The 13461-nt window shown below is 33.2% G+C and overlaps 1 non-coding gene across 1 annotated transcript; it reads left to right on the top strand.

Annotated features, from left to right (window-relative positions):
• Positions 1–4629: 4629 nt before the first annotated feature.
• On the top strand, positions 4630–4736 carry LOC131176401 (small nucleolar RNA R71). Its single transcript, XR_009146493.1, has one exon. It is a non-coding gene; the product is annotated as a small nucleolar RNA R71 (small nucleolar RNA).
• Positions 4737–13461: the final 8725 nt, after the last annotated feature.

Genomic DNA, 13461 nt, shown 5'->3' with positions numbered 1-13461 from the left:
GACGAAACTCAATTCTGCCCCTGTCTTTCCTGTCGGTGGGCCATAAGTTGGCCTTGAAGCTACCCAAAAATTCCAGTATTGTGTCTTTGTAATTTGAAAATTGGAGTTAGGCAAACCTTGTCCACCAAATGCTGCCAAGTAGCCCATTGATCTCTTCTTGCAACCCAATTTGCTCTAAAAGCAAAAATCTATGTATTTGGTGGAGGATATTTTTCAGGCATGAAGTCGGGTGCACATTGCTTTGTGGGCATCATCTCAAAATCCCCAAGGAATAGAGATTTCGGGTTGTGGAGTGGGTTGTGGCTGTGGTTGCTATGGAGGAGGGGCTTATTAAGTTGGTTGGGGAGTGGCTACCCTCGTTCTTGGGCGTTGGGTTGGAGGCTGGGGTGGACAAGGTGAGGATTCTCCTCATTGTCTTGAAGAAGAGCCAATCCTCCTTGCAGATCTCTTCGCAAGAGCCATGGGTGTGTTTTTGGGAATGAGAAGAGTATGATTTTGGTGAAGGGAGATGAGATTTGAGAGGTTTTTTATAGGCTAGGAAGAGAGTAGATGAAGGGTTTTGTGTTTATGAAGGGTTTTAATGCTAGGGGTGTATTTAGAAAGACGTTAGGACTATTTGTTTTGCGCGTTTCACACCCCAGGAGTCACGTCTGTGACGAAATACACGGGTCTTGTATCACTACATGGGTCCCGACATGTAGGGCTGTGTAAATTTCTGCCTTAAATTTTTGAAATCTGTCGTAGTACATGACCTGTGTAAATAAGTTATGGGGAACGTGTAACTTCCTGTCTCTCGAGTTACTTTACTGGATATGTTACACGGCCCATGTAAAATTCAAGGAGCCCTGTGTAACCTTCTGTCTCTCAGTTATTTTGTTAGATACATTACACGATCCGTGTGATTTGGGATAAGGACCCGTGTAAATTTCTGTCTCTCGAAGGGTAAAGATTGCATGAAATTTATGGACTTCCAGAAAGTTACACAGGGCGTGTACTACCAGTATAGGACCCGTGTACTTTTCTGGTTTTTCAAATCTTTGGCAGATGAAAAATTTTATCATCATAACACATGAAATGGATGCAAAGATTAACAATAGAGTTACTTCCCCGATTTTGTTCAATTTTCCCTTTTTGTGGTTTTGACTTGGTGATTCCCTTCCTCTCTTGATCTCTATTCCCTTTTTCAAAAATCCTACAAAATGAAATGTTAATGAGTACGAAACAAAAATTCAATATTGAAGAAAAAGAAAAGAAGAAAGGTTCAGAAAAATTTTGGGTTGCCTCCTAAAAAGTGCTTGTTTATAGTCTTTAGCTAGACTTTGCTTGTTTATGGTCTGTCAGTAGGAGGATTGAGAGTGCAATTTACTCCCGTTTCTATGAGTTCTCCCTGAAAGTAAGGCTTTAGCCTCTGCCCATTGACCTTGAATGCGCCTAAGGTTTCGCTCTATACCTCTACTGCTCCATGTGGGAAGACTTGGGTAACATTGAAAGGTCCGGACCATCTTGATTTCAACTTCCCTAGAAAGAGTTTCAATCTAGAGTTGAATAAGAGGACAAGATCTCCTTCTTTTATCTCTTTCCTTGCTATGCACCTATCATGCCATCTTTTGATTTTATCCTTAAAGATTTTGGCATTTTCGTATGCTTCTTGTCGGATTTCTTCCAACTCATTTAGTTGTAAGAGCCTTTTTTCACCAGCAGCTTTGAGGTCAAAGTTTAGTACCTGAATTTCCTAGTAGGATTTATGCTCAAGTTCAACAGGGAGATGGCATGATTTTCCATAAACCAGTCAGAAGGGTGTTGTGCCAATTGGGGTTTTATATGCAGTGTGGTATGCCCATAGTGCATCATCTAGCTTTATGCACCAGTCCTTCTTGGATCTGTTTACAGTTTTCTCTAGAATCTGCTTCAGTTCTCTGTTTGATATTTTTACTTGACCGCTGGTTTGAGGATGATAAGTTGTGGCCACCTTGTGAGTCACTCCATACTTTTTTAGTAGTATTTCGAATTGTTGGTTGCAGAAGTGGCTTCCTCCATCACTGATTATCACTCGTGGTGTGCTAAATCTTGTGAAGATGTTCTTCATAAGGAACTTGGTGACCACTCTAGCATCATTTGTTGGTGTTGCAATAGCTTCTACTCATTTTGAAACATAATCAACTCTAACTAGAATATACTTATTTCCATGGGAAGAGGGGAATGGGCCCATGAAGTCTATTCCCCATACATCAAGCAATTCTATCTCAAGTATACCATGCAGTTGCATTTCATTCCTTTTTGAACTGTTACCTGTTCTTTGGCATTGATCACAACCTAGCACAAAGGATCTTACGTCCCTAAACAAATGTGGCCAGTAAAATCCTGCTTGGAAAATCTTGGTTGTGGTCTTTGAAGTGCCGAAATGTCCTCCATATAGTGATAAATGGCAGTGATAAATGATACTTTCCATATCTTCCTCTGGTATGCACCTTCTTATCAGCCCATCATTACATCTCTTGTACAGTAGTGGTTCCTCCCATAAGTAATATCTCACATCATGTAGGAATTTCTTCCTTTGCTGATAAGTCATGTTTGGAGTTAGTACCCTGCATAAAAAAAGATTAACAAAGTCAACCTACCATGGAGCTTTGGATAATGCAAGTAATTGCTCATCAGGAAATGAATCGTCAATTGGCAAATCTTCGAAATCTTCCATGTACTTCAATTTTAGTTTGGAAAGATGGTCAGCTACTACATTTTTAGATCCCTTTTTATCCTTTATTTGAGGGTCAAATTCTTGCAGGAGTAGAATCCATAAGGTACTGGATTGCAGCATGATCTGTGAATACAATGACTTTTGACCCGATGAGGTAAGATCTGAATTTGTCTATTACAAATACCACTGCTAGGAATTCCTTCTCTGTGGTAGCATAATTGATTTGCACATCATCTAATGTCTTGCTAGCATAATAAATAGCATGGAGCTTTTTATCCTTTCTTTGCCCGAGCACTGCTCCAACTGCAAAGTCACTCGCGTCGCACATCACCTCTAATGCTAGTTCCCAATTCAGCGGCTGCATTATTGGTGCTGATATCAGGGCCTCTTTTATCCTGTTAAAGGAAACAAGGCAATTTTCATCAAAATCAAAGGGAACATCTTGACTTAATAGGTTAGTAAGTGGCTTAGCTATTTTGGAAAAGTCCTTGATAAATCTTCTGTAGAATCCTGCATATCCCAAAAAGCTTCGCACTCCTTTGACTGATGTTGGTGGTGGCATGTTTTCAATGATCTCAATTTTTTCCTTATCTACTTCAATTTCTCTTTCTGATATCAAATGTCCCAGAACTATACCTTCCCTTACCATGAAATGGCATTTTTCCCAATTTAGGGCTAGGTTTGATTCTTCATATCTTTGTGACACCTTAGATAAATTAGCTAGGCAATCATAAAAAGTAGTTCCATAGGCAAAAAAATCATCCATAAAAACTTCCATGATATCTTCAATATTATCAGAAAAGATAGCCATCATGCATCTTTGAAAGGTAGCAGGGGCATTACAAAAACCAAAAGGCATTCTCCTATATGCAAATGTTCCATAGGGACAAGAGAATGTTGTGTTTTCTTGGTCTTCTGGGTGAATAAGAATTTGAAAGAATCCCGAATACCCATCTAGGTAACAGAAATAAGAGTGTTTCGCTAATCCTTCTAACATTTGGTCAATGAATGGGAGAGGAAAATGGTCTTTTCTGGTGGCACTGTTCAATTTTCTATAATCTATGCACATTTGCCAACCAGTGACTACTCTAGTAGGGATTAGTTCATTGCTTGCCAACCTTTAAGTCTTCATCTCCTTCCTTCCTTTTTTTCTTTCTTCATCTTCTTCTTTCTCAATTCATTTTCTCCTCTTTGTGGTTTTTCATTTTTTTTTGACAGTTCTGATGGCTCTCCAAGTTGTTAAGGGTTCCTCTTCATCCTCGGAATTTTTCTTGGACATCTTTCATTTCATTGTGACAACAAAGTTTGGTTTGTTCTTGAAATACCAAGATGATAAGGCTTGTTCTCAAGTATTTCTACAAGATATTTATGATTTGGTCCATTCATTTAATCAAGATTTGTTGTTATCTAGGAATCCTTCCATCATGGTTTCCATGGTCATTTTGCATATTAAGGTTGAGAGGTAGTGACTTCTTTTTGAAATCGTAGGTTTGTATTTTGCTTGTTTATTTGTTCAACGATTGACCATGAGAAATTTGGGTGGTTTCTCCATCAAGGTTGTAAGTATTTGAGCACGGATTGTTTCCTCTTGAAGTTTCCTCCATTATTCACATAGTTCATCTATCTAGTTCTTGAAATTACTATATTCTGAATTCATTTATCCTCCTTCATAGCGCCTCGAGTTCACTATTTGATAAGCATTGGCTTGCATTCTTTCGAGTTTCTTTGTGGTGATCAAAGGCATTTATCATGCTTAGAATCTACTTAGGACTGTCTTCTTGCATTCCTCTTCCTTTGACCACTCATAATTATGGTATGAATTCTAGAAGTTCAAGTGTGGCACTATTTTCTCCATTAGATCACCCTTTTCAACTATGCTCCTTGTAGAGGGTAGTAATCCATTATAGAAATTTTTCACCAATAGCCAATCTTCTATGCCATGGTGTGGACATTCCCTCTGCAAGTCTTTATATCTTTCACATGCATCATAGAGTGATTCTCCTTCCTTTTGTCTAAAGGTGTTGAGCTCAAGCCTTAACTTTGTAGTCTTTGCAAGTGGTAAATACCTTCCTAGAAAAGCTTGAGAGGTTTTCCATTTGATGTCTTTGAGGTCCACTTCCTTACTGATTCTCGTCTTATTCCGATCTCACTCCATTCATCTTGAATGTATCACATAGGGCAAGAAAACACTGGAGGTGATAGTGTGAGTCCTCTATTGGTGAACTTGCAAACTGGGTTTGTTGAATCATTTGGAGCCAAGCTGGTTTTAATTCAAAGTTATTGGCTTCCACTGTGGGTCTAGTGACACTGGGCTGAAATTCTTGTATAGATGGAGCTCCATAATCTCTCAAGAGTTTGTAATTGCCATTGTTGGGATTTTAGGATCTCCTCGATCGTGTTTGATGTTTCTCCATCTAAGGTTTCAAAGTATTTATTTGGATCACTCATTTCTTGTTGCTTTGTTATCATATAGATTGGGGAAATTACTGATTTTTATTTACCTCCTTTGAAGCTCTTTTTCACTATTTTGCCATCACCATCCATGCTAACAAGTAATAAAGTGATAAGTAGATTCGTTTGAGGAATTTTGTTGTGAGCTAAGTCCAATAATCTTATCCTAGGCTATCGAATACTTAGAGAATGAAGTTTGTTAACATTCACTAAAATGGTAAACTTTGAAATGATTTATTTGAGCAATTTCTAGAATTAAGATTTCACATTGAATCTTACTAGGATGTTATCTCATTTATTTTCATTGAAGATCATTTTCCTTAATGGAAATCAACCCTTCTCTAAATCCTCTCTCAAGGCATCTAGGGTGTATTCTAATTCGAACCCTCTTTCATGGTGAATCAAAATAATTAAAATCCTTTGAGACCTTTGACCAATTTTTAGGTTCACATATCTTCATGCATAATTCCTAGGTTCAAGATCTTGATTTTCTAATGTTAATCTTCACCTTTCAATCATTCAATTAACAATTACTCATAACTGCTAACTGTAGTGTTGATCACAAGAAATTAAATCAAGAAAAGAATCTCAAATCCAATAAATACCTGTTCATCCATAATAATAAGCTTCAAGAGCTATTCTCCCAAATGAATAAGAAAACTACTCACTCATGGTGAGTTCAGAAATGTCATGATAGTAAAAACAATAAAAAGAGAGTTATGAAGAAATAAAATAATTCTATTGGAGATGACGGAACCCATTCACTTTGAATCTTATGGAGCAAGAAAACTTCTTTGGAGGTGATATGTGAGTCCTCAAGAACCTTGGTGTCCCAATTGCAAGGACCTTTTGATGTTTTCTTTTCTATTTAATTATTGCTTATGGTTAGGTCATTTTGAGTCCAAAAGGCTTTAGGAGTCTCATAGATGGAGAGAATCTCAAGTCAAATTCAAGATAGTACATCCATTATTATCGACCATGGTTGGGATTTTAGGATCTCCTCGATCGTGCTCTTGATGTTTCCTTTCCCTCCTAATGGGTTTCAAAGTTCTGTCTATTTCTGGATCACAGTCCAAAATTTCTTCTGGCTTTGTTCTGGTCATATACCAGATCGGGCACCTGAAAGAAAAGAAAAGAAATACAACCAGTAAAATAAAATAAAATAATAAATATAATTACCTAAAACAAAAATTTCCCAGCAACGAAGCTAAAAACTTTTTTCACTATTTTGCCATCACCGCAAGTGCACGTATCGCTAACAAGTAATAAAGTGATAAGTAGAGTATCGTTCTCACGAGGAATTTTGTTTAGCAAGTACCAATCTACACAGAAATCTTGACTGTCTAGGCTATCGAATACTTAGAGAATGAAGTTTGTTAACATTAAACACTAAAATGGTAAACTTAAAATGAAATGATTTATTTGAAGCAATTCTAGAATTAAGATTTCACACTTGAATCTTACTAGGGATGTTATCTCATTTATTTACTGCGTTGAAGATCATTTTCCTTAATGGAAATCAGTCCTCAGTTCTCCTAAATCCTCTCTCAAGGCATCTAGGGTGTATTCTAATTAACTCGAACCCTACTTTCATGGTGATCAAAATAATTAAAATCCTTTGAGACCTTTGACCAATTTTTAGGTTCCACAAAGGTATCAGCCTATGGCTAGGTCAGAATTCCTAGGTTCAAGATCTTGATTTTCTAATGTTAATCTTCACCTTTCAATCATTCAATTAACAATTACAATCATAACTAAGTGGGTACTAACACGTAGCATGCATTAAGATCACAAGAAATTAAATCAAGAAAAGAATCTCAAATCCAATAAATAAAACTCAGTGTTCATCCATAATAATAATTACAAGAGCTATTCTCCCAAATCCAGAATAAGAAAACTACTCACTCATGGTGAGTTCAGCAAATGTCATGATAAAAAGTAAAAACAATAAAAAGAGAGTTATGCAGAAGAAATAAAATAATAAAAATCTGTCTAAGGAGATGAAACAAAGGAACCAAAGAGAGTTTACAGCTTTGATCTTATGGAGCTTCAATGAAAACTTCTTTTAGGCAGCCTGATGTAGAGTCCCAACAACGGCAACCTTCAAAGAAAGTCCCAATGACGGAAGCCCCCCTTTGATGTTTTCTTTTCTATTTATATTAGTTGCTCTAGGGTTAGGTCATTTTGAGTCCAAAAGGCTTTAGGAGTCTCATCAGAAAATAGGAGGAGAATTCAAGTCAAAAAATAGGCTGCAGCATAGTACACGGCCCATGTGTCACTACACAGGTCCCGCAAAGTAGGGCCGTGTAACTTGCTGGAGGAGAATCACATGGTCTTGTTTTGGCACAGAAAGTTACACGGGTCTGTGCCAACTACACGGGCCTGATTACACGGGCTGTGTACTATTGTTCCCATAAGGTTCTTCAAGCTTGTGCCCGACAGAGACTTACACGGGTCCCTGCAGATTACACGGGTCTACTTACACGACCCGTGTACTTATGTTTCTCATCGATTCTCTTGGCTTTCTTTTGGCAGAGAGTTACACGGGTCTAGGGCTTGGTTTACACTACCCGTGTACTTTGTATTAGCAATAATTCTGTCTTTTTACCTCTCCAAGCTTTCCTTTGCACTACCATCCTTTGGGGCTTCACCCAAACACCTAAAATAATGCAGAAAAAATGGAATTAAGGGCTTGGCAACAGAATTTATGAAAACTAATGAAATCAACTACTATGCATGAAAATACTTGCCTAAATGCTATGATTTAGAATATAAATGTGCTTAAAAACATCTATACAATTCAAGTATATCAATTTACACCGGGTAAATTTCGAGGACGACATTTTATTTAGAGGTGAAGAATTATAACGCCCTCACTTTCAGTAGTCCGTACATTCTACTGTTTCGATGACTAATGTCTGTTCGAATAACTAGGATGTCTGGAACTACACTCAAACTAGAGTGACGAAACATAAATTGACTGAATAAAGACTAAGTAAAATTAAAGAAAAGTAAAAGAAGTGAAATACAATTCGGTTAAACGAGCCAGGGTCACGGCGATGGGTGGCAGTACTGGGAAGCGACTGTGAAGACAGTTGCTGACTCCAGACCCGCGAGGAATCCTAGGAAATAATTTTTGGGACTAAATTAGAGGATTTATGAAGATTAAATGACATTAAAAATTTTAAAGAAAATTTAAGAAAATTAGTTAATCGGTACAAATAAAAAATAACCCAATGAGCCTAATGAAGGGCATTTTGGTCATTTCAACCCCATAGTTGAATTTTGATATAAATGTCAAATAAAATGACAGAAATTAAAATACATAAAATGAATTTAAAACATGAATTTATGTAATGGAAAAAGGGAAAATAAAAGGAAAAAAAGAAATAAAAAATTAAATTGAATAATGAGGTAAGCATGACATAAGATGACATAATTAAAATATTAAGCCAATTAAACTTAGACATATATACATACACATACACATATATATATGTATATACATATACATATATGTATACACATATACATATGTATATGTATATACACATACATATATGTATATATGTATACATATGTATATGTATATATATACATATATATATGTATATACATATACATATGTGTGTGTGTATATACACATACATATGTGTATGTATATACATATATACACATATGTGTATGTATATACATATATACACATATGTATGTGTATATACACACACACATATGTATATGTATATACATATACATATGTATACATATATACATATATGTATATGTATATACATATACATACATATGTATGTGTATATATACATATACATATGTGTATATATGTATATACATACACATATGTGTGTGTATATATACATATACATATGTGTGTATGTGTATATATACATATACATATGTGTATGTATGTATATATGTATATACATACACATATGTATATGTATATATACACATACACACATATGTATATGTATATACATATACATATGTGTGTATATGTATATACATATACATATGTATGTATACATATGTATACATATATATATATGTATATATGTATATACACACATATGTATATGTATATACATATACATATGTATACATATGTATACATACATATGTATATGCATATGCATATACACACATATGTATATGTATATATGTATACATATACATATATAGGCATTTTGGTCATTTCAACCCCATAGTTGAATTTTGATATAAATGTCAAATAAAATGAGAGAAATTAAAATACATAAAATGAATTTAAAACATGAATTTATGTATATGTATATATGTACATATATACACATATGTATATGTATATACATATACATACATATGTATACATATATACATATACATATGTGTATATATGTACATATATACATATATAGGCATTTTGGTCATTTCAACCCCATAGTTGAATTTTGATATAAATGTCAAATAAAATGAGAGAAATTAAAATACATAAAATGAATTTAAAACATGAATTTATGTAATGGAAAAAGGGAAAATAAAAGAAAAAAAGAAATAAAAAATTAAATTGAATAATGAGGTAAGCATGACATAAGATGACATAATTAAAATATTAAGCCAATTAAACTTAGACATATATACATATACATATATATATATATATACATATACATATGTATATGTATATACATATCTATATATATATACATATACATATATATGTACATATATATATGTATATATATATATACATGTACATGTATATACATATATACATGTACATGTATATATGTATATATATATATACATGTACATGTATATATGTATATACATGTACATGTATATATATATACATATATATATGTACATATATATGTATATATATATATAAGACCACTTCAATTAATTCATTCTTATCTTATGTATATATGTATATACATATATACATATACATGTATATACATATATACATGTATATGTATATACATATATACATATATATGTATATATATATATATAAGACCACTTCAATTAATTCATTCTTATCTTATTTTAGCTTCTTCTTCCTCCCTTCAAGCACCTTGGCCAAAACCCCATGGATATGTATATGTATATACATATATACATATATATATGTATACATATGTATATGTATATACATATATACACATATGTATATGTATATATGTATACATATACATATATAGGCATTTTGGTCATTTCAACCCCATAGTTGAATTTTGATATAAATGTCAAATAAAATGAGAGAAATTAAAATACATAAAATGAATTTAAAACATGAATTTATGTATATGTATATATGTACATATATACACATATGTATATGTATATACATATACATACATATGTATACATATATACATATACATATGTGTATATATGTACATATATACATATATAGGCATTTTGGTCATTTCAACCCCATAGTTGAATTTTGATATAAATGTCAAATAAAATGAGAGAAATTAAAATACATAAAATGAATTTAAAACATGAATTTATGTAATGGAAAAAGGGAAAATAAAAGGAAAAAAAGAAATAAAAAATTAAATTGAATAATGAGGTAAGCATGACATAAGATGACATAATTAAAATATTAAGCCAATTAAACTTAGACATATATACATATACATATATATATATATATACATATACATATGTATATGTATATACATATCTATATATATATACATATACATATATATGTACATGTATATATATATATACATGTACATGTACATGTATATATGTATATACATGTACATGTATATATGTATATACATGTACATGTATATATGTATATACATATATACATGTACATATATATGTATATATATATATATAAGACCACTTCAATTAATTCATTCTTATCTTATGTATATATGTATATACATATATACATATACATGTATATACATATATACATGTATATGTATATATATATATACATATATATGTATATATATATATATATATATATATATATATGTATATATATATATATATATACATATATATATATATATATATATATAAGACCACTTCAATTAATTCATTCTTATCTTATTTTAGCTTCTTCTTCCTCCCTTCAAGCACCTAGGCTGAAACCCCATGGAAGACCTCTTCCATGTTTCTTCAAGCTTCCAAGCTTGAATTTCCATGCCATTCCACCATAAAACCCTTAGACCACTTCACAAAAAATTGATCTTGCACCTTGAAAAAGCTAGTGGCTGCAAAGAAAGTAAAAGAAATTGAAGATTTACAAGTTAAGAAATTGGTCAACTTGAGGTTAGTGCAAGAATATCCTTACCTCTCTTCTCTACTTGTTGTAAGCATGTGGAAAGGAGTTGGTATTGCATGAAATTGAAAGAAAAAGATAAGGAATTTGAAACCCTAATTTTCGGCAGCTATGAGGGTGTTTAGCATTTGATGAATTTTGATTGAATTAAATTGTCTATGGGTGTTGTTGATAACCATATATGATAGATATGTTAATCTAGTATGAGTTTGGTATGAGTTGCATGAAAAATGAACATGGAAGTTAGGGATTTGATCTCAATTTGGGAATTTTGTGTATGGCTTGAAATTGATGATGTTGAGATGAATTGTTGACTATTAGAAGTGCTATGAATGTCAATTAAAGTTTGGGATTTGGGAGAAATTGAATTGGGAGTGTTAATTTTTCATGCAGAAATTCTGGACCTATGGGTCCAGCATGTTTGAACTGCCATAACTTGAATTGTGTTGCTCCAATTGGTATGAGGCCAATTGAAGATGAAACTAGGGTCAAAATGCCCCATTTTTCATGAGAAATCATGCCCAAATTCTATCCAAAAAGTGACATCAATTCTATCCCAACCTGGATGACCATATAGTGAACCTAGAAAAATGACCAAATGAATAGTACCAATTCATTTGGCTATAACTCCCTCTAGATAGGTCCAAATGACCTGAATTTTATACCATTGGAAAGCTTAAACATAGGACTACAACTTTCATGAAGAACACAGAGCCCAGAAATGCCTCTAACCAAATCAAATTTCTGACTCAATTTGGAACACAAAAACTGTCCAGAACCATATTGTCCAGAAATTACTGGACATAGGCCTACCCGACTAGTTTTGGAAAAAATGCCATAACTTGGTCTAAAAAATTGCAAATACAATGAAACTAATGCTAAAATTTTTATAAGACATAGATCTACAATATTGATGTTTTGACCAAAACCCAGAACCCAAGGGAACTATGCTAAATTGCTAGAAAAATTCAGCACATCAAAACCTAGAATTTGACTAAACCACCATTTGACCCCAGAATAGTATTTATAGCATATCTCCCACTAGGAAATCCCAAATGGGATGAGCCAAACTTTTATGGAAACATAAGAGATAGGGCTTCAACTTTGATTTAGAAACCTTTCTCAAATTTGAGTGTAAGAATCCTAAAATGAGAGTCAAAGCCACTGACCTGAACCTGGAATCCTGTAGACACAGGGTACCTAAGTCCAGGCTAGTTAATTTGCTATAATTAATTCTACAAGATCTAAAAAATTGTAATTCAAAATTCCGAATAATCATAAGACATAGGGTAACAACCTCTATGAAGAACATTATGCTTAAAAATGGCTGTAACATGTCTAATTAATTAGACAAACATTTACTCCAGAATCTGCCTGAATCTAGACCCAGAATGAGACCATGAACTAGTTGTGGTTATTTGACCATAACTTAAGTTCTAAAACTTCAAATGACATTAATCAAAGAGGAAAACAAAGTCAAGACATAGAGGAACAACTTCCATGAAGGAAGTGTGGCCAAATAGTGGCCACACCTTGACCAATTTGTTAGGTGAACTTAAGACATCAAATCTGGACCTTGAGAAAGGTTCATAAAATGACTTGTTATATGATATGAAGTTAATCAAAATGAATTGTTAAACATAAAAGTGATATGAATATGCATGTGGGGCTTATGTTTCCCATCATAAGTAACATGAAAATGTTATTAAATACAACTAGAACATAATATGAAACTATAAATACTTAATAACATTATTTTGGCCAAAGTATACCTAGACTTATATATATGGTATGGATCGATTAGTATACCAATTAGAGACTACAAATTGCATTACTGCCCACAGGAATAATCATTGATAGACAATATATGTCTAAGATGGTTGTTCTACTAGCTTTATGCTTGCCCGTTGGCCATTGTACCTGATTTTATTTCTGGCCTTATGCCTGCCCGCTGGCCTTGTGCCTGACAAGACAGATGTATACATGTTAGACATACGGA

The sequence above is a fragment of the Hevea brasiliensis genome, unplaced genomic scaffold (assembly GCF_030052815.1).
Source record: "Hevea brasiliensis isolate MT/VB/25A 57/8 unplaced genomic scaffold, ASM3005281v1 Scaf1, whole genome shotgun sequence".
Taxonomy (NCBI): Eukaryota; Viridiplantae; Streptophyta; class Magnoliopsida; order Malpighiales; family Euphorbiaceae; genus Hevea; species Hevea brasiliensis.
This window is presented reverse-complemented; position numbering and strand designations above follow the sequence as displayed.